The 20321-nt window shown below is 41.2% G+C and overlaps 1 protein-coding gene across 4 annotated transcripts in view; it reads right to left on the bottom strand.

Annotated features, from left to right (window-relative positions):
* The window catches only part of GAPVD1 (GTPase activating protein and VPS9 domains 1), a 64948-nt gene extending 47725 nt beyond the window's left edge, over positions 1-17223 (bottom strand). For 2 of the 4 annotated variants that reach the window (XM_069582407.2, XM_069582405.2), the window contains exon 1: positions 17036-17223. The gene's annotated coding sequence lies outside the window, so the exon portion shown is untranslated. The remainder of the gene's footprint in view (positions 1-17035) is intronic. The other 2 variants (XM_069582408.2, XM_069582406.2) reach the window with 1 other exon arrangement.
* Positions 17224-20321: the final 3098 nt, after the last annotated feature.

The following is a 20321-nucleotide window of genomic DNA, read 5'->3' on the forward strand; positions in this document are numbered from 1 at the left end:
TTCCCAACCCAGGGATCGAACCTACCTCTAGTACATCTACTTGGCACTGGCAGGCAGGTTCTTTATCACTAGTGCTGCCTGGGAAGCCCGCAATTTGTCCCCTCACTTGACTAACCCTCAATTCCAGTTAAACCTAATGCTCTCCCAACTCCTACTTTCTACCTGTGAATGAGAAAACCGACACACACAACCATGCTAGCATCACTTCAAACTCACGATCACAAGCCCTACGCGGGCCCTCAGTGATGCACGGCACACGCCTGCCACTCCCACAAGCTCCTCCACCACTCCCCAGTCCCCAGGCGATGAATCCATACCATCCTCTCTCCTCAGATCCCCAACCTCTTCCCCTCTCCTCATTCTCAGCCCCTTGCCTCCTACTTTACTGAGAGAACTGAAGCATCAGAAGAGATTTTCCACAGGCTCTCTGCTTCAGTCGTTGCTCTCAGCCTATTCTCAACACAGTGGCCACAGTGAGCCTAAGTGAAAGCCTGGGAAAGCCTAAGTCAAACCACATCACTGAACTCAAAATCCTCCAAAAGCTTTTTTCTTGGCTCTCCATGGTCTGCCTCTATCCCCCTTTAGCTCTCTGACTTCACCTCCTATTACCAGACCATATAACTTACCATCCAAACTGGGACACTACTGGGAATGAAAGCAGACACTATTAATAATTTCATTAAGACACACAAAGAAGGACATTAGCTCACTCTCTTACAACCCCCATATTCATTCTATTTCAGCCAGATTCTCAAACCTGCTGGGCATACTCCCACTCCAGCATCTCCGCACCTGCTTCCCACCCGGGTCTCTTACTTCCTTTGGGTCTTAAGAGTCATCTTCTTCAGTGAAGTCTTTCTCGTCCACCCTACGTAACATTCCAACCCTCACTCTGTCACATGTTCATTTTATGTCTCCCTGCTTTGTTCAGTTCAGTCACTCAGTCATGTCCAACTCTTTGCAAACCCCATGGACTGTAGCACACCAGACTTCCCTGTCCATCACCAACTCCTGGAGCTTGCTCAAACTCACGTCTATTGAATCGGTGATGCCATCCAACCATCTCAGCCTCTGTTGTCCCTTACCCCTCCTGCCTTCAATCTTTCCCAGCATCAGGGTCTTTTCCAATGAGACAGTTCTTCGCATCAGGTGGCCAAAGTATTGGAGCTTCAGCTTCAGCATCAGTCCTTCCAATGAATATTCAGGACTGATTTCCCTTAGGATTGACTTAGCACTGGTTACTATACATTTCACTTATCTCTCTTATGTATTTACCATCTCCCCAAGAAAATATACACTCCCTAAGAGGAGGGATTTATGCCCAATTTGTTTCCAGTTCTGTTCACACCGACTAGAATAGAATCCATCACATCATGCACATCAGTACACATCTGCTGAATGAATCTATGAAGGAAAAAGAGGCATTTCAGTCACATATTCATGTTAGAAACCTCATAAGCAGAGGTGGAAATAACATAGGAAGAACAAGCGTGTAGTCTCTGATGGACAGGAAAAGAGGAGAGGTAAATACTATGAAAACAATCAATAAATGTTAACTACAATAAGCACATTGTGCTGAAAACATTAAAAATACTACACGTTCAAAATTAACATTTATTCCTTACTTCTTAGAGGATAATTTCCAAACTTGTTAACCTAATGTTTAAGGGCGAGTTTTCCTTTAACCCTCCCCTCCAGTCCTAATCTCACATTATTTCTCTATACAAACCCTCTTATGCCTCTTCATTTTTATTTTCAATGCACCTTCATCCTATTTGCTCCTTTAAATTTTCAAGGCCTAGCTCAATGAAATCTTCCTTCCCAACCATACAGTTTGCTCCAGTGATAAATTCCAACTATGAACTCCTAAAGCAGTGCTTATTCATACCATTAAATTGGAACTGGTATTTTTCATTTTCATCTTTAATGTCTATTGTCCTTCCAGCAAGAATGAAGGGTCCCCTCTAAGGATGAGAATTCTCTCTTAGACCTGTGTATGCCCAGCCCCCAGGACCACAGGCAAACACAAGAAGTTCTCATATAGTTCTGCTAACTGCATTATCACAAGTTGCTCTGAGAAAAAGAACTTAAGTAAAAATCAAAGAATTTTTAAATTAACTTTAGGTATATCTCACAGTAACAAACTGAAAGCTGCAAGCATTTTCAAAGTTAGATAATTTCTTTTTGGAGGGGTCAATAATTGAACTTTGAAAATCTATATTAACCTCAGTTCCACTTAACCACATTTTCTACAAAAATAAAATCAATTATACCTATGCATCAGAGAAGGCGATGGCACCCCCCTCCAGTACTCTTGCCTGGAGAATCCCATGGACGGAAGAGCCTAGTAGGCTGCAGTCCATGGGGTCACTAAGGGTCAGACACAACTGAGCGACTTCACTTTCACTTTTCACTTTCAGGCATTGGAGAAGGAAGTGGCAACCCACTCCAGTGTTCTTGCCTGGAGAACCCCAGGGACAGGGGAGCCTGGTGGGCTGCCGTCTATGGGGTCGCACAGAGTCGGACACGACTGAAGCGACTTAGCAGCAGCAGCAGCAGCAGCATACCTATGCGTGTTAAGTCAGATTTTAACCTTTTCAACTCATGTTAGGAAGACTTATCACTGAGAGCCTAGAGGGAGATTTTAGTTGGAAGAAGTGAAGCACATTGAGTTTTTGTATCGTTCCTACAATTGTGTAGAGGAGAGGCTGCCAAACTACAGCCTGTGGGTCAAATTCAACCAGTTGCCTACTTGTACAAATAAAGTTTTACCAGAACACAGCCATGTCCATTTGTTTATATATTATCTATGGCTGTTCTCAGGCTACAACAGCAGAGCTGAATAGTTGCCAGAGTCCACCAGGGTCCATATGCCCTCAAAGCCTAAAACATTCACTATCTGCCCTTTTACAGAAAAAGCCTGTCAACTCCTGATAAGCAAGCATACCTACTCTAACACAGAGCATGGGGAGGAAGCACAACCAGATAAAGTGAAATGCGTCAATTAGAAAATGCGTTCAAAGTTCCAAGGAGGAAACACGTATTACACACGCCAGCAACTATGCCTGAACGAACTCCGGCGACTCAAGGACTCAAAAGTAGGGGGAAATCATTTCAAATGTTTTATGGAATGAGAATCATGTCTCATGATTTCGCTGATGAAAATTTCTAATCAAAAGCATCCCAAGTTAATGATATGCAGCCAAGAGTTTTAAACTTGTAAGTAACAGCAAGAGTTTATCTAATCATCTGTCTGTTGTTCAGCCGCTCGGTTCTTTGAGATCCCATGGATCTTTGAGATCACCAGGCTTCAGGAATTTAATAAACTCAAGATCAACTCTGTAAGTCAGTAACAGAAAAACACTCACTACTGTATCATTTTTTATAGAAATTATTTCATACAAGACGATGGAAAGGATACTAAAAAAAAAAAAAAACTACAGTAAGAAGATCTGAGGGATTTAAGACTGGGCTCTGACTTCTACTGGCAACGTGATCTGTGGCTAGTGATTTCACCTAAGTTTCTGCTTCCCCATCTTCAAAACTGGGATAATGCTCTTACCTCTTACCTACTTCATATGCTAAATAGTATAGTTCACATGAGAAGATTGTAAAGTATAAATAATCTATGATATAGGACATCACCATTCTTATCAATTATGAGGTAGGGTAGGGAATTTCCTGGTGGTGCATTGGTTAGGACTCTGTACTTTCACTGCCAAGGGCCTAGGTTCAATCCCTGGTCAATGAGGTAAAATCCCACAAGCCATGTAGCACAGCTTGTGGGATCTTAGTGCCTCCACAAAAAAGAGGCAGAGTAATTTTTATCATTTCGCTAGGACACAATAAGACATCCTCCATGTCCTTCACACGGCAGAGGCAACCAAAATGAAGCTCTCCATGAAAGTAAGTGTGAAATATCAGACATATCTAAAAAGGTAAGACAGACTACTTGCTCACATGATGAAACCTACCGTCATAAAGGCTTATTGAAAGTGGAATTAAAGGCCAACTAGCTTCAATCAAAGAGCATTTTTAGTAACATTATATGCCACACATAGGTATGGCTTTTTTTGAGAATAAAGCATGTTTTGCAAACAAATAATTTGGTTAATTAAGATGATCCAATCAAAAATTACAGAGATAATAACAACTAAATGTAACATATCCTGGATGAGATCCTGGAACAGAAAAAGGACATCAGGTAAAGACTAAAGAAATCTGAATAAAGTATGAACTTTAATTAATAATAATTATCAATACCGGTTCACTAATTGTAGCAAATGCACCATATCAACAGGAACTTGATGCTGGGTGGATGGCAACTCCCTGCACTATCATCTAGGTTTTTCTGTAAATTAAACTGTTCTAAAAAGTAAAGTCTGTTTTAATTTTTTGTTGCATAAATAATATAATTCTAAATCTGAGCATACAATTTAGCAACTTCTCTCAGTAAGAAAAAATATATGAATTTGAGAACTGCACGTGAACACTGTAACTTATCATTACCTGATGTCACAGAACCCACTAACATCTGGTAACATAACTGCACTGTTTAAACTATCACACTAAGAATATTTTTTCTTTCAGTTCACTGTGATCAGAAACAAAACACAGAAACCTCCTAACGCAAAAGTTCCACAGCTGTATTAACATTTTGCACTAATTCCTGGTCAAAAGAAGCAAGGCAAATAAATTTCCCATCCAGAATTATTTAGGAAATGTCAGTTTTCATATTAATTTCCACTTAATAGCAAAATTTTTAAAGCCATTATAAGTAATAGTGGTTGAGCTTCAAGAGGAGAGTTTTGGCTGGGGGTAGTAAAGTATTGGAGAAGGCAATGGCACCCGACTCCAGTAATCTTGCCTGGAGAATCCCATGGGTGGAGGAGCCTGGTGGGCTGCAGTCCATGAGGTCGCTAAGAGTCGGACACGACTGACTGACTTCACTTTCACTTTTCACTTTCATCCATTGGAGAAGGAAATGGCAACCCACTCCAGTGTTCTTGCCTGGAGAATCCCAGGGACGGGGAAGCCTGGTGGGCTGCCGTCTATGGGGTCGCACAGAGTCGGACACGACTGAAGTGACTTAGCAATAGCAGCAGTAAAATGTACTCGTGCCTAGGAAACAATAATAACCACTGGGCATTTCAGGATTGTCCTTACTAGGGACCAACCAGGTACTTTATATGGAAATTCTCATTTAATCTGTGTAACATTCCTGAAAGGTATTCGTACCCACCTTTTATTGATGAGGAAATTAAATATTCTGCCCAAGGTCAACTCAGTAACTAGCAAAGCTAAGACTAGAATCCAGGTGTACCTGGCTTACGCAGATTTTAACCACCATGCCATCTGCCTCCCCAAAATGAGTGCTTTAATTCACCGTCAAGGTTGCTGCTTCTATTCACCCCACTCTTCCAACTATTAATATGTCAGTCAGTAGCTGGACAACTCTCCTCTTCTTCGAAAGTTTCAAACTGTCTGACAAAGTCAAGTTTAGTTGGACTTCACAACTAAATAACCTAGATCCTACTAAAGAAATGGTATATGAAAGTTTAGAAAAAGTTACTAGGGACTAATCCAGATTCAGTTCAGTCGCTCAGTTGTGTCCGACTCTTTGCAACCCTGTGAACTGCAGCACGCCAGGCCTCCCTGTCCATCACCAACTGCCAGAGTCCACCCACACCCATGTCCATTGAGTCAGTGATGCCATCCAACCATCTCATCTTCTGTCGTCCCCTTCTCCTCCTGCCCTCAATCTTTCCCAGCATCAGGGTCTTTTCAAATGAGTCAGCTCTTCACATCAGGTGGTCAAAGTATTGGAGTTTCAGCTTCAACATCAGTCCTTCCAGTGAACAGGCAGGACTGGTCTCCTTTAGGATGGACTGGTTGGATCTCCTTGCAGTCCAAGGGACTCTAAAGAGTCTTCTCCAACACCATAGTTCAAAAGCATCAATTCTTCCCTAACTGGCACCAGAAAACCTGGGTCACCTCACTCTCTGTCTCTGGAAGCTAACTGGGATTTCCTGTGGGCAGGTGACCTCAGACAGTAATCAATATTGTCAAAGTGATCTATGCTCTGACTGTATCTCCTGCCTTCTTCCAATGTGGGAGAACAGAAAATCAAAATGGCCCTTTACTGGGAAAGGTTAGGAAAATTCAAGATTATCATCTTCCTCCAGTCAACCCTTCAGACTATGAAGAGTCTCATCATCTGAGTAGTCTCATTCCTGGACTCTCCTCCCTACTGCAGGAGACACAGGAGACATGGGTTCAATCCCTTGAGTCTGGAAGATCCCCTGATGGAGGAAATGGTAACCTGCTCCAGTTTTCTTGCCTGAAAAAATCCCATGGACAGAAGAGCCTGGCAGGCTATAGTCCACAGGGTCGCAAAGAGTCAGACACACCTGAGCATCCACACGCACACACGCACGCACACACACGGAGCCTATATTCTCCTTATCTTTACGTGAACTCAAATTTCTCCTTTGAGGCCCAGCCCCCAAATCTCTTCCCACTGCTAAGGGCTGGGAGAACTGCCTCTAACAAATAGGGTACGTCCTTCCTCCCTTATGACACTGAGTGGGAAAGTTACTCCAGCTTCAAGTCTCTTTCAGTTCTCCTATTCACATCATGGAGAAAAGCTAAGCGAGGCCCCAGTTTGTCTTCAACATTTCCCTAACACTTGCTGTGCTGTGCTGTGCTTAGTCGCTCAGTGGTGTCTGACTCTTTGTGACCCCATGGACTGTAGCCTGTCAGACTCCTCTGTTCATGAGGATTCTCCGGGCAAGAATACTGGAGAGGGTTGCCATGCCCTCCTCCAGGGGATCTTCCCAACCCAGGGATCGAACCCAGGTCTTCTGCATTGCAGGCAGATTCTTTACCAGCTAAGCTACCAGGGAAGCCCAACACCTGCTAATCTCTCCTTTCAATTAAAGGACAGCAGATCTCAAACTCAGCACCTTCCGCAAACAGCAGCAAGCTAAGTTTTATAACACTGCTGTGTTTTTATTATATTTAACTTGGTTTCTATTTACGGCAAGAGATAGTAGCCTTTCATTATGGTAATAACATAAAGCTTCTTTAAAAATATTTTTAAGGGGCCCAAAAAAAGACATTTTAAATAAACAACAGTAAAGCAGTATGCAGATTCAGGAAAAATTCTGATGTTACTCAAGGATCAAGCATGGTAAACATTGTTATATACTACTGCCTAAACCTTGACAGAACTGCCAGTTACTTTTTTTGTTCATTATATACATACATTTTATCATAGTATTCATGTACTGTTTATACTAATGTGACAAGGACAAAAAAAATGACCATCATTTTTTAATGACCTACTACAATGTTAGCTATATAGGATTTTAATTACCCACCACTTTTCAGGGTAACCAACCCATACCAGAGATGGGTGTCCACTGCAAAATTTTTTTTTAATAAATATAATCATGTTGAATTACAATGATTTGTCTACATGTGTTTCCTCTTGCAAGATTTATCTCTTTCGATGCAGGAATAGTTTCTTACTCACTTTATGTTTCTTTAAATTACATACTCTAAAAATCATCAGGTATTAAAAATAATGAGCTCAGCTCTTTCCAGAAAATGGACAGACAAGACAGTAAGGCTGTATTTAACATACTTGCTTCACTCACCCATTCAAGAAATGTTTACTAAACACCTATGAAGTGCTAGGCGCTGATGAACAGGACAGGTTAAGGTCTGCTCTTGAGGGACCTGCATTCTCACAGGGATACATGACATTCTGATGACAATTCTGAGTTGTCAGAGACTGGATTTCTGCATGCCCTCTGTTTAGAATCCTCTGCTTACTCCTCTTAGTGGTCAGTTAAGTCCCACTCAGGCAGCAGGGCCCAGCCCAAACTGAGAAGCCTTTACCAGCCTCCTGAGTCAGATATTTTCACACAGACTATTTGCAACAGAACATTGTTTTCTCAACAAAACTTCAAGTGCCCTGAAACAGGGACACAGTCATCTTGGTATCTCCATGACTCAGCAGCGGAACTGGTGTTTAGCAGGTACTGAATCAATGTACAAATTTATAAATAATTAATAAACAAGCGACTGAATGATGAAGAGCAATGCTCCAGTTAGGAATCAGCCAAGCTGCTGCTAACTCAGTTCCAAAGTGATTAAAGAACAGCAACAAAATTTAAGTTGGAGACACCTACTAACTTCCCAATGAGTATGTCTGAAATAACTATTAAGGTACCAAAAAAAGGACGTTTCTTTACAATGAAGAAATGTGTATCATGAGGGGAAAATATGGAAACGACTGACACGTTCTAATATCTTTGGTTGACATTTTTGAAACAAAAGTAAGACACTGTTTAAAAAAATAGACTTGGTACCAACTATTCCTGGCACAAGTACAAGGATCTGAAAGACACACAGCTCCGAAGATGTAAGTACCTAATTCAAAGTCAGATAGTACCCAAAATTCAAATTAAGAGTACAGCACTTCGTGTTATGACATCAAAACTCCAAACCCTACCAAAAATAAATAAAATCCAAAGGTCAATTTTACCCCCTGCCCCAATCCATTAATTACTTTTCCAGAGCTGAAAAAGAAAAACCATGAAAATAATGAAATTCAACACATAACAAACAGCTTGTAGATTAAGCTCAGGTTTTATTAGACCACCCAACTGACAGAATAAAACACCTGGACAGCTAATATGCATTATTTAGTAAATACTAATGTAGATGCACTATTTTCATTTTAAAATCTTGGCTTTTTAAAATCTTATTTGAAATCATGACTAATGGGACAGTTAAACAAGATGAAGCATGAAAGACATTAAGTAAATCATGGTACGCCTTCCATGGACTTGTTTAGTTGCTAAGTCATGTTTTTTTGTGACCCCAATCAACTGTAGCCTGCCAGGCTCCTCTGTTCATGGGATTTCCCAGGCAAGAATACTGGAGTGGGTTGCCATTTCCTTCTCCATGGGATCTTCCTGACTCGGGCATTGAACCTGCATCTCTTCTCCTGTATTGTCAGGCATATTCTTTACCACTGAGCCGCCAGGGAAGCGGCTTTCCATGTACTGCCACATAATTACTAAGGAGACAGAGGTACATGGAGGACTTCCCTGGTAGCTCCTGGTGGCTCAGATGGTTAAACGTCTGTCTACAATGCGGGAGACCCGCATGCCTATCAGGTTCCAATAAGTGAAAAAAGCAAACTGCAGAACAAGATGCAAGGTAAGATCCCAGAGGCAGTCCAAGGTTAGTTAAAACACAAATCCCAGAGCAAGACTTCTTGAGCTCAAATCTCAGCTTTGCTGCTCACTAGTTATGCAGGCTTTGGCTAATTACTTTTCCTTGCCTTAGTTTCTTCATATGCAAATGGATGTAAAATTGAAACTTTGACGGGCATGTTCATAAAGTTGTGAGGGTTTAATGGGTTAACAAGAGCTAGTATTAACTATAATTCTGGGGGAAAAAAAATTCCAAATCATATAGTATATGCATATGCAGGGAGGGAAAAAATTTTTCATTTTTGCATCATTTTTATTTTTTTTAACAAAGAATATTTATTACTTTAGTAATTCAAAAAAAGTTTTAAGGAAAACATAATAAAAACTTGGCACTAAAAGCTCCCCTGCTTAAAGATCTGCTAGTACAATTACTTAAACACTCAGGACCAGACAAATTCTGTGAATAATTAAAACTGTGAAATTTTCAAGTCCAACAAAAAGGACACAGTACTTAATTTCTAGGTACAGCTGAACAATAACACACTGTACACTAATAAGCAGAACTGCAATGGTATTAAAATCATATCCCCTTCTCCTCCAAAGGCAGTAAGTAACACAAAAATATCCACCTGATCTAGAAACGCATCAGGAACTTTCATGTTATGTAAGCCTTAATTAATTTAATTAATCCAAAGTTCAGTTCAGTTCATTTCAGTTCAGTCGCTCAGTCGTGTCCGACTCTTTGCGACCCCATGAATTGCAGCACACCAGGCCTCCCTGTCCATCACCAACTCCCAGAGTTCACTCAGACTCACATCCATTGAGTCAGTGATGCCATCCAGCCATCTCATTCTCTGTCATCCCCTTCTCCTCCTTCCCCAATCCCTCCCAGCAACAGAGTCTTTTCCAATGAATCAACTCTTTGCATGAGGTGGCCAAAGTACTGGAGTTTCAGCTTTAGCATCATTCCTTCCAAAGAAATCCCAGGGCTGATCTCCTTCAGAATGGACTGGTTGGATCTCCTTGCAGTCCAAGGGACTCTCAAGAGTCTTCTCCAGTTCAGTTCAGTCGCTCAGTCGTGTCCGACTCTTTGCGACCCCATGAATCGCAGCACGCCAGGCCTCCCTGTATACCACCAAATCTAATTTCCCCCTATTCAACAATCTCTAACGACAACTTACTAAGACATACAGAAATCTGGAGATCAAGGTAAACTAGTGAAAAAAATCCTACAACCCTTAGAACATTCTACAAACCTTTGAGAGAAAGATTTCACCACCCACATGCTTTGAGGAAGCTTTCATCCCCAGCATAAACTTAAGTTTCTTCCCTAAACACAGTGGGTGCACAAAACTACCAGATAGAAGAGCAGAAAGAGAACTTTGAGCTTCAGCTGCATTTTTGCTGAGCTGTAATACTGGTAAAGCCTGTTTCAAGATCCAAGAGTACACCCTCAAATTTAAGGAAAGCATGTAAACAGCAGACTGACATGTCTGTGTCATCACATTTTCCAAAATGGTACTTCATAAAATTATAAACACTATCAAACTTCAAACAGCATTATTATCACTGTGTTCTACCTAAAAGGAACATTCTGGACCACAAAAAAAGTAAATAAATAAATCTCATTAGTCAAATGGCTTTTCAAAAATAAATTAACCATTAAGATGGCTCCATAAAATTACGGAATTTTTAACTTTAGTTTACATAATGCCTACAAAAAAAGAAGTCAATAAATGTTAGCTATTATTGTCATTACTGCTATCATGATGTTTTGCAATGATGGAATAAAAACTTTACATGAATTTGAGCAAACTCTGGGAGTTGGTGGAGGACAGAGGAGCCTGGCATGCTGCAGTCCATGGGGTTGCAAAGAGTCAGACTTAGCAACTGAACAGCAACAAACAGAAACTTAGAGGAAAGCTTACTTAATAAGTTACTTTCCATCAGAATCCAAGTTGGCCCACCAGGCCCTTGAATAATTCGATATTAAAAAGCACTTTGTTTTAGAGAAATCAAAGTTAGATTCCTTGGGTTCTAAAGAAGGTAAAGATGAAATAAATTCTGTAAAAAGAATTAATCTATTCTTCCCTAAGCCTTTTGGACACAAATCCACATCTGTAAACATTTCACAATTCTGCCATAAGTGCTATGACTTTCAGTCCTAATGTATTTTTGTCAGGTGGTCAGGATTTATAAACAGTGGAAGTAAAATTAAGACATAGGTCTGAGTTCTCCATTAGAAAGTGAAAGGAGACAGTTCAGAGTGGGCTGAAAATAGATGACTTTAGCCTAAGTCCTAAAAACTTTTAAAATAGATGTACTTAGATAAAATTTGAATTGCTTGTGAAGATAATTTGATTCTGATCCTGAAAAAAAGGGAATAGGCTAACATCCCTTGATTAAATGTTCTGTCTTTTAAATTCCCCAATATTAATCCTTTCAAAGATTCAGAGAAAATAAATTGAAAATATAAATTAGGAAGAGAAAAAATAGAACTGAACACGTTTGACGACTAGTCTCCAGCGTGGGTGTATAGGCATTACACCGGAGCAAGACCAAGCAGGCACCCTTTCAGACAGACATCTTAAATTAATGAGCAGACATCTTGCCTGTTTATACAGTTACAGTCTGCTTAAAGCCTTGTATAGTTTATCATCTTTTAATTGAAGTATAGTTGATTACAATATTGTGTTAGTGTCAGGTATACAGCAAAGTGACTCAGATATGTATATCTATCTTTTATCTATTGGCAAAGAATCCACCTGCCAATGCAGAAGACCCAAGACACGAGGGTTTGATCCCTGGGTGGGAAAGATCCCCAGGAGTAGGAAATGGCAATCTGATCCAGTATTTTTGCCTGGAAAATTCCATGAGCAAGAGGAGCTTGGTGGGCTACAGTCCTTGGGGTCATGAAGAGTCGGACACAACTGGGCACACACACAAGAAGACAGACACATATAGATATCTACCTATATATTGATAGATATCTTTTTTAAGATTATTTTCCATTATAGGTTATTATAAGACACTGGTTATAATTCCCTGGGCCATATAGTAAATCCTTGTTGCTTATCTATTTTATATATAGTAGTCTGTATCTGTCAATCCCATACTCCTAATTTATTCTATCAACCCCCTACCCCCTTTCCCCTTTGATAACCATAGGTTTATTTTCAATGTCTGTGAGTCTGTTTTTGTTTTGAATATAAAGTCATTTGCATTATTTTTAGATTCCACATATAAGTGATATCATAGATTTGTCTTTGTCTGACTTACTAAGTACCATATTTTCTAGGTCCACTCAAGTTACTGCAAATGGCAATATTTCATTCGTTATTATGTAGTCTTATCTTTTTTAAATGGCTTACAGAAAAGGTGAATACAAAGATAATTTTGGCTTAATATACAGCATTAAGTTATATTTTCCTTTTGGGTGTAAATACTTAACAAGTATCTAGTTTATCTTCAAACTTAGAAAAGAAAAAAGACATTATAAAGACCCTTAGGAAGTCTGTATTTTCTTAAACATTTGCTCAGCCATTTATTTATTAAATATGAGACCTTGAAGTATCAACAGATATTCATCACTTTTTTTGACCTTTGAATTGCAGAGTTCAAAACTGGGTTTCAGCTTAGAAACAACGAAGAACTCCCCTTCTGAAACTATTTTTACAAAAAATCATAATACATACTGAAACATAATCCAAAAAAGAAGAAAACATAGGTAAACACAAAGAAGGAAATTTTAATTATCTGTAATTTTGCACACCACAAGTCAAACAATTTGTGCCAAAAGCTTTTTCTGTACACAATACAGAAATTGTTCCTTTACAAATGAATTCTTGATTAGGATTTAAGAGTTAAAGCCACAAATAATTCTATGCAAACATATAGAATTTGTGTTCTAGGCAGTTCAAATGTAAAAAAACAAAAACACAGCTAAAATCCTTCTTACCTAAGAAAACATTAACTACAGAGAAGGAAACGTGTGTGGTGAATAAACATAAAGCTGAAGGGGAAAATTTAATTAGTCACTTGAGAAGAAACTGTTTTTCAATTATTTTTGGTCTTTCCTAAGCAAGTAAAAAGGATTCCACTTATTTTTTTTTGACTTATTTTTAATTGGAGGATAATTGCTTTATAATGTCATGCTGGTTTCTGCTATACAACACTGTAACTCTGCCCTAAGTATACATATATCCCCTCCCTCTTGAACCTCCCTTCCATCCCCCCAATTCACCCCAAGGATCCCACTTATATCAAACTTTTTTTTAATATATCAGACTTTAAATCCCTCAAAAAAATCATACTTTATCCTGGAGAATGTGTAACCAACTCCCCAGTACACTCACTACTAAAAATAACAATAAATAAAAGTGAAACATCTTACAGTTGGGGATGTATCTACTTTCCTGCTTCAATTTTCTGCAAATATCAGGGGTAATTTTTCCAAATAAACTAACCTAAACTGAAGCACATTACATTTAAAGAGTGGCAAATTTTATATTGTTAGGTGCACTCAACAAAAGTTAATACATATTGCTGCCATTTCCAGAATGCCATTCTCAGGCAGTATCACCTTCTATGGTGCTAAGTGTCACCCCTGGAAAACTGCTCACAAACTCACAGCAAAGCCGACTGGGGGAAGGGAAGTGACAACACTGTGACAGTGCCCAAGAGGGCGCCAGAAGAGTAGTGGCTGTTTTAAAGTCAGGGACGTGGCACGAAGGCGGAAAAGGGTGAAAGCACGTTGAAAGCTGGAACGCCAAAAGGTAACCAGCAGTTACTGAGTGAAAGCCATGTTCCTGAAGTTACTTCTGGGGTTAATCGTATACGACAACTATTTATCACCTCCATTATACAGAGGAGGAAATAGCTTTAGAGAAGTCAAATAACTTACTGCCTAATCATCCAGCTATTATGCAGCAGACAAGGAATTCAAGACTAGATTTGCTTGACTCCACACCCCACACTCTTCATTTCCCCAGGCTGCCTCTGGTTCTTCAGCATAGAGACTTCAGGTTCCCTGTGAGCAATGTCAATGGTGGGCTCTAGGAGGGAGAGATCCATCTGGAGGCAAATGATCACACACTCTCATGGGGAGCCTAGACTTCTCAGCCTTTGTTCATCCCAAACTGCCTTTATACATAATCTTTTCTTCCATTTTTCCTTTTACAGACCTAACGCACTGGATGGATGGATGGATGGATGGGAGGGAGGTGGGGGTGAGCTGTTGACTTAGATGTTTATTTTATTTACAAACTTCTCTGTCCTTGTCTTTGTTCAAATTGTTCCCTGTACCCGAGGCCTTTCTCCAGTATCCCTGTAGCTAATCACATCTACGACTGAATGTCCAGTTCAAATGACATATCCACACAGCACTCCCCAATCTCCACTGTCCCATTTAGTAGTAGTAGCTCCAATCTAAATTCTCTTGATCTTTTAGGTATAAATATATACAAATATACAAATAATATGATGCCAGATAGGTACATGCTATAAATAAAATAAAGGGGCAGGGGAGAAAGAATGATGAAAGAGGCAGCGTAAGGACACAGAAAGTATATGGCAAGACCTCCCCAAGGCAGTGATTTGTAACACAGTGTGTTTAAGTCAACACAAACTATTTCAGCACCAACATCTATTTCAGAAAAGACTCCTCCTCAGCTTTCCATACCCTCCCCTAATCCTTTCTAAAAGAGTCTGCTGCACTGGTTTTTCATTATAGATATTATTTTAGAGGGGAAAATATTTCACACAAGATGCTGACAGGTGCTTTACAAACAGGTGCAAACTTCCAGTCACACATATTCTGAAAAAATGTTAAGAGTGATTTGTCAGTGAGAAGTCTGAGGCCAAAAAGCAGCTGAACTACAAGAATTTAAAATGAAATTTCAAGAAAAAGACTTAGTAACTCTTCAACTCTAAGCTATACGTTTACTTTCTGTCATGTATGAAAAGAACAGCAACAGGAAAACAGACTCGAAGAGAGATCCTGCAGTTTTCACTTAATGATAGAAAAATTAGTCTGGGGAATTCCCTGGCAGTCAGTGCTCTCACAGGTCCGCGTTTGATCCCTGGTCACAGAACTAAGATCCCACAATCCTCACGGTGTGGCCCACCACCCCGCATCCCAAAAAAGATAGAAAAATTAGAATATCCTACCCCCCTTTAGAAGTCACACTGCCTACATGACTTAAAGAAAAACAGCACACACTAAAATTTTCTTTCACAGACATATAAGAGTTTGGAGGGCTCAATTCCTTCAATCACTTAGAACCAGGAGGTGCCTTCACACAAAAATCTAAGGGCCAAAGTACTCACTTCCCTTTCTTCCTCAGATTATTTTGTTGATTCCTCAGTACCTTGAGTGAAATATCTGTGGTCGATACTCTTTTTCAAAACTATTACTCTGATTACAGTCAGATTTTTTTATTTCCCTGATTACAAAAATTCCCTCTTTCATCTACACTATTGTCCTATCTGCTTTGACTTTTTTCTTATCTAATGATCCAAATATTCTTGCAAGCCAACTTACAGATCCCCAAAACTTATTTCTGCTTCAGAAATTCTTAAGTCTTTTTGAGCCATGGGTCTCTTTGGTAGTCTGGTGAAGCCTATGGACCCCCTTCTCAGATTGCTTTTTAAATGCATAATTAACTATATGCGACCACAAAAGAAACTAATTATACTGAACTATTAGCAAAAGAATGAAAAAAAAAACCCTGATATTTTAATATATGTGTACCTTTATTATCAAATAACAAGGTCTAACAGTGGGTCTGATAATACCATAATCCAAAGAAATTATAAGCATAAATGATACTTTAAAAATGTTTTACTGGAGTGTACCATAAATGATATTTTAAGATACCTGCAACAACTGTAAACAAGACACAAAAATATCTATTATTTATGTTGGTGACAAAGTCACAGGCATTGCTAACTCTACTGTGGTTTGTTGCTTATAATGACAATACAGTTATCAGATAATAAAGACGTGTTTTGTTCTCATTCTAGTTCAAGGAGCTCCTGAATTCTAACCACCAAATGGTGAATCCCAGGTTTAAAATCCTTTCTAGTTTAAAGCCTCGCTCAAACTGATTTTTAGCACAAATTTTAAAATTAAAACACTGAGTTCTCCTTTGACTTACCTCTCGTCTGAACGGACCACCACGCCTCCCTGTTTTTACGCAGATTTACAAACAGAACTACCTGTTTATTTCTCTGCTTTGCTTAGCCAGCACCCGTTTAAAATTTTGCCAGTCAATGAAAGACGAAGTTGAAGGAAAGGCGGTGGAAGCAACCGACAGCTTCTTATTTACAGACCTCTAACAGGAAGTGGAAAGATGCCAAGTATGGTGTGTATGTTTCTGGTAGGTGGGCTGCCCCTCCACCCCCAGACCGTTGAGTCCAGCTTGTCAAGAGTCTCCGAACCAAGACATCTTCACCAGCGGCTCTCAGAGGATATTGCACCTTCTCGCCTCCCATTCTCAGTTCTCCAGCTGCCAGGTCGCTCGCCTCTGTTTCTCCCTTCCCATCCCATCCCCCACGCGTCCCTCCCTCTTGTCCGCCCCAGGCTGCCTGGTCCCCTGCGCGCCGCCTCCTCTCCCCTCTGGACCGAATCGTGTGTCCCCGGCCCCACGTCTCCCCTCGCTGGAGGGAAGGGCCCAGGGCCCAGGGGTTAGCTGCACCCGGTGGCCCGCCGTCAGGCGCAGGCTGCGGCCCTAGGCCGGAGCAGCACCGCCGCCAGGCAAGGAGCCCGCGCACTGGGCGCGGGGTGATCCGGGACGTGCACTTACCGAGAAGATCATGCGGAGGAGGGCACCGAGGTCTGCGTCGGACCGTCACTCGGCCTCGGAGCCGTCCCCTCGCCGCGAACTGCCACGGCCGCTGCCCCCGCCGCCGCCACTCGCTAGTTGGCTTCCCTGCGTCCTGCGGCGGCGCTGCCGCCAAGTCATCGCGCTTGCGCAGAGCCGCGGGGACCTCTGGGACTGGTAGTTCGGACCCGCGGCCAGCGGCGCCTCTTCCGCTTTTACCCCCCACCCCCCACCCCCGAGTCCGCCGCGGGCTGGAGCGGTCTTCCGCGGCTGGGTAACCGCGAAAGGGCTTCCGGAGACTTGTTAGCCAAAGACCCGCTCTTGCTCTCGCGTACGGTACCGCTGAATGTTAAAAAAATCCGTCTGAGCATGTGTAAAGTAAAACAATTTATAGCATTTATGTTTTAGGTGACAAGTGTCACTTGGCCTGAACACATCATTCGAAACCCATATGGCTCTTTCTTCCTACTTTCTGTTAAAAGTGTCACTAATTGCCTTTAATGACACCTAGGTTTTCAGTCTTAAACCTGATTTCCCACTATGTTTATCAAATTTTACATACTGTAAACTTGACCATACAGTTTTTAGGTCGATTGACTATTTATTTAATACAATCTTTTAAAAATAACAATTCACATAGATTCAAATGTCAGGTTAACTGAACACTCCTATAAACCTTAGAATTGGAAGACACTTTAAAAGTCATTAGTCCAACTTCCCCCCGGGCATGAATTCCCTCTTGTACACTCCCTCCAGATAGGCGTCCGACTTCTATTTCAACAGTTCAAATTTCAGAGCGCTCACTTCCTTAAGTAAGACAGCCTGCTCAACTGTTGGGCAGCGTTTAATGTTAGAAAGTTCTCGTGCTGAACCAAAATCTATTTCCCTTTTACTTCCTTCCACTGCTAGTAGTTATGCTGCTTACAGCAATATAGAATATTTTCCCCTTGATAGTCTTTCAAAAACTTGAACACAATAATTATATCCTCCAACACTAGGCGTCTCCAGACCAAAAAAAAAAAAAAAAGTGATAATTGTCAGTTTTGCAACAACTTAAATATGATTCAGCTCCCAGACTGCTTTCCATTTAGTCATTCTTGATGTAGTATCTTTAGAAATTGTCAAAATTTGCCTCGGATTTATTGCCTTTTTTTTTTTAATCACAAGAGCATTCCGTGGTAAGCTCGTCAGGTATTATTGCTATCATATTGCCATTCAACTGACTCAAGAATTCGATTAGAGATTATTCCACAGCTCTATTATAAAACATTGTCCAAACCAACCAGAGGCTTCCTTTGTGGTTCAGATGGTAGCTGCTGCTGCTGCTAAGTCACTTCAGTCGTGTCCGACTCTGAGCGACCCCATAGACAGCAGCCCACCAGGCTCCCCTGTCCCTGGGATTCTCCAGGCAAAAACACTGGAGTGGGTTGCCATTTCCTTCTCCAATGCCTGAAAGTGAAGTCGCTCAGTCGTGTCCCACTCTTTGCAACACCATGGACTGCAGCCTACCAGACTCCTCCATCCATGGGATTTTCCAGGCAAGAGTACTGGAGTGGGGTGCCACTGCCTTCTCCGTCAGATGGTGGAGTCCACCTGTAATGCAGGAAACCTGCGTTCAATCCCTGGGTGGAGAGGATCCCCTGGAGGAGGGCATGGCAATCCACTCCAGTATTCTTGCCTGGAGAATCCCATGGACAGAGAAGCTTGGTGGGCGCATAGAGTCGGACATGACTGAGCAACTAACACACAAACACACACACAGCAACCAGTGAATGAAAAAAGCAACAGAATATGGTTTATTATTTAGGGTAAAAGGATAATCACACAGATTAAGGATCATAATAATAAGCTAAGTTATAAAGTGCATTCAGATTCTTGGTAAAAATCTTCATCACGTTGATGGGCCATGACTTTAGAAAGGAAGTAACACTTCAAATTTACCGAATGGTTGGATTTCAAGAAAGAAATGGCATATCACTAAGGAAGAGTCCAGCAAAATGAAATGGATCACGTTTGCTCTCACTTAACACTGAGTACAGTGCTATAAATGGGCTGGAGCACACAGGCCAGGTTAAAGGGGAAGGAAAGAGCCCCCCCCAAAGTTGCAAGAAGTTCTTAAAGGTTGTGAAGAAATTGCAGTATGTAGTAAGTAAAAAGAATACCAGGATGGTCAGTTAGTCATTCTGAGTCCTCTGTCAACCTATAAATGAAGAACTTGACCTAGATAAGTAGTTCTCAATATTTTCTTCCAGCTAGTACATCCAAGGAACACAACCTGCACATCAGAACAATGGATCACCGGACTCCCTGGTGGCACAGTGGATAAGAATCCACCTGCAAACGCAGGGCACTCCGGCTCCATCCCTGGTCCAGGAAGATTCCACATGCCACAGAGCAACTAAGCCCCAGAGCCGCGACTACTGAGCTGTGCTCTAGAGCCCCCAAAAGCCAGAACGACTGAGCTGTGCTCTAGAGCCCTGAGAGCCACAACTACTGAGCCTGTCTGCAGCCTGTATACCTAGAGCCCAGGCTCCACAACAAAAGAAAGCAGCGCAATGAGAAGCCCATTCCTGGGCAACAAAGAGTAACCCCCACTCGCCCCAACTAGCTGTGCAAAGCAGTGAAGACCCACCACAGCCAAAAAAAAGGAGAAAAGGATCACTGTAATTCTTATGGAATATGAAGATTATTCTGAACACTTTTTACACAAAGGAAAGTGAACTCAGGAAATGAAAAGATGTTCGGAATCAATTAATAGTACACTTTACAGGAAGAGAGGGCTTCCCTGATAGCTCAGTTGGTAAAGAATTTACCTGCAATGCAGGAGACCCCCAGTTTGATTCCTGGGTCGGGAAGATACCCTGGAGAAGGGATAGGCTACCCACTCCAGCATTCTTGGGCTTCCCTTGTCGCTCAGCTGGTAAAGAATCTGCCTGCAATGTGGGAGACCTGGGTTTGATCCCTGGGTTGGGAAGATCCCCTGGAGAAGGGAAAGACTACCCACTCCAGTATCCTGGCCTGGAGAATTCCATGGATTACAGTCCATGGAGTTGCAAAGAGTCGGACATGACTGAGCGACTTTCACCTCACTACAAAGGGAGAGAACCCCATTTTGTTCACCACTGTCTCTCTGGAACCTGCCATGCTACCTACTTAGGATGTAATACATATTTTCTTTAAAAAAAAAAATGAATGAGATGAATAAACAGTGAGCAGTGGTCAAAGCCCTTTTCTTTCCACTACATCACAGAACTTTCCTTGACATACA

This window comes from Ovis canadensis, chromosome 3 (genome assembly GCF_042477335.2).
Source record: "Ovis canadensis isolate MfBH-ARS-UI-01 breed Bighorn chromosome 3, ARS-UI_OviCan_v2, whole genome shotgun sequence".
Lineage (NCBI taxonomy): Eukaryota > Metazoa > Chordata > Mammalia > Artiodactyla > Bovidae > Ovis > Ovis canadensis.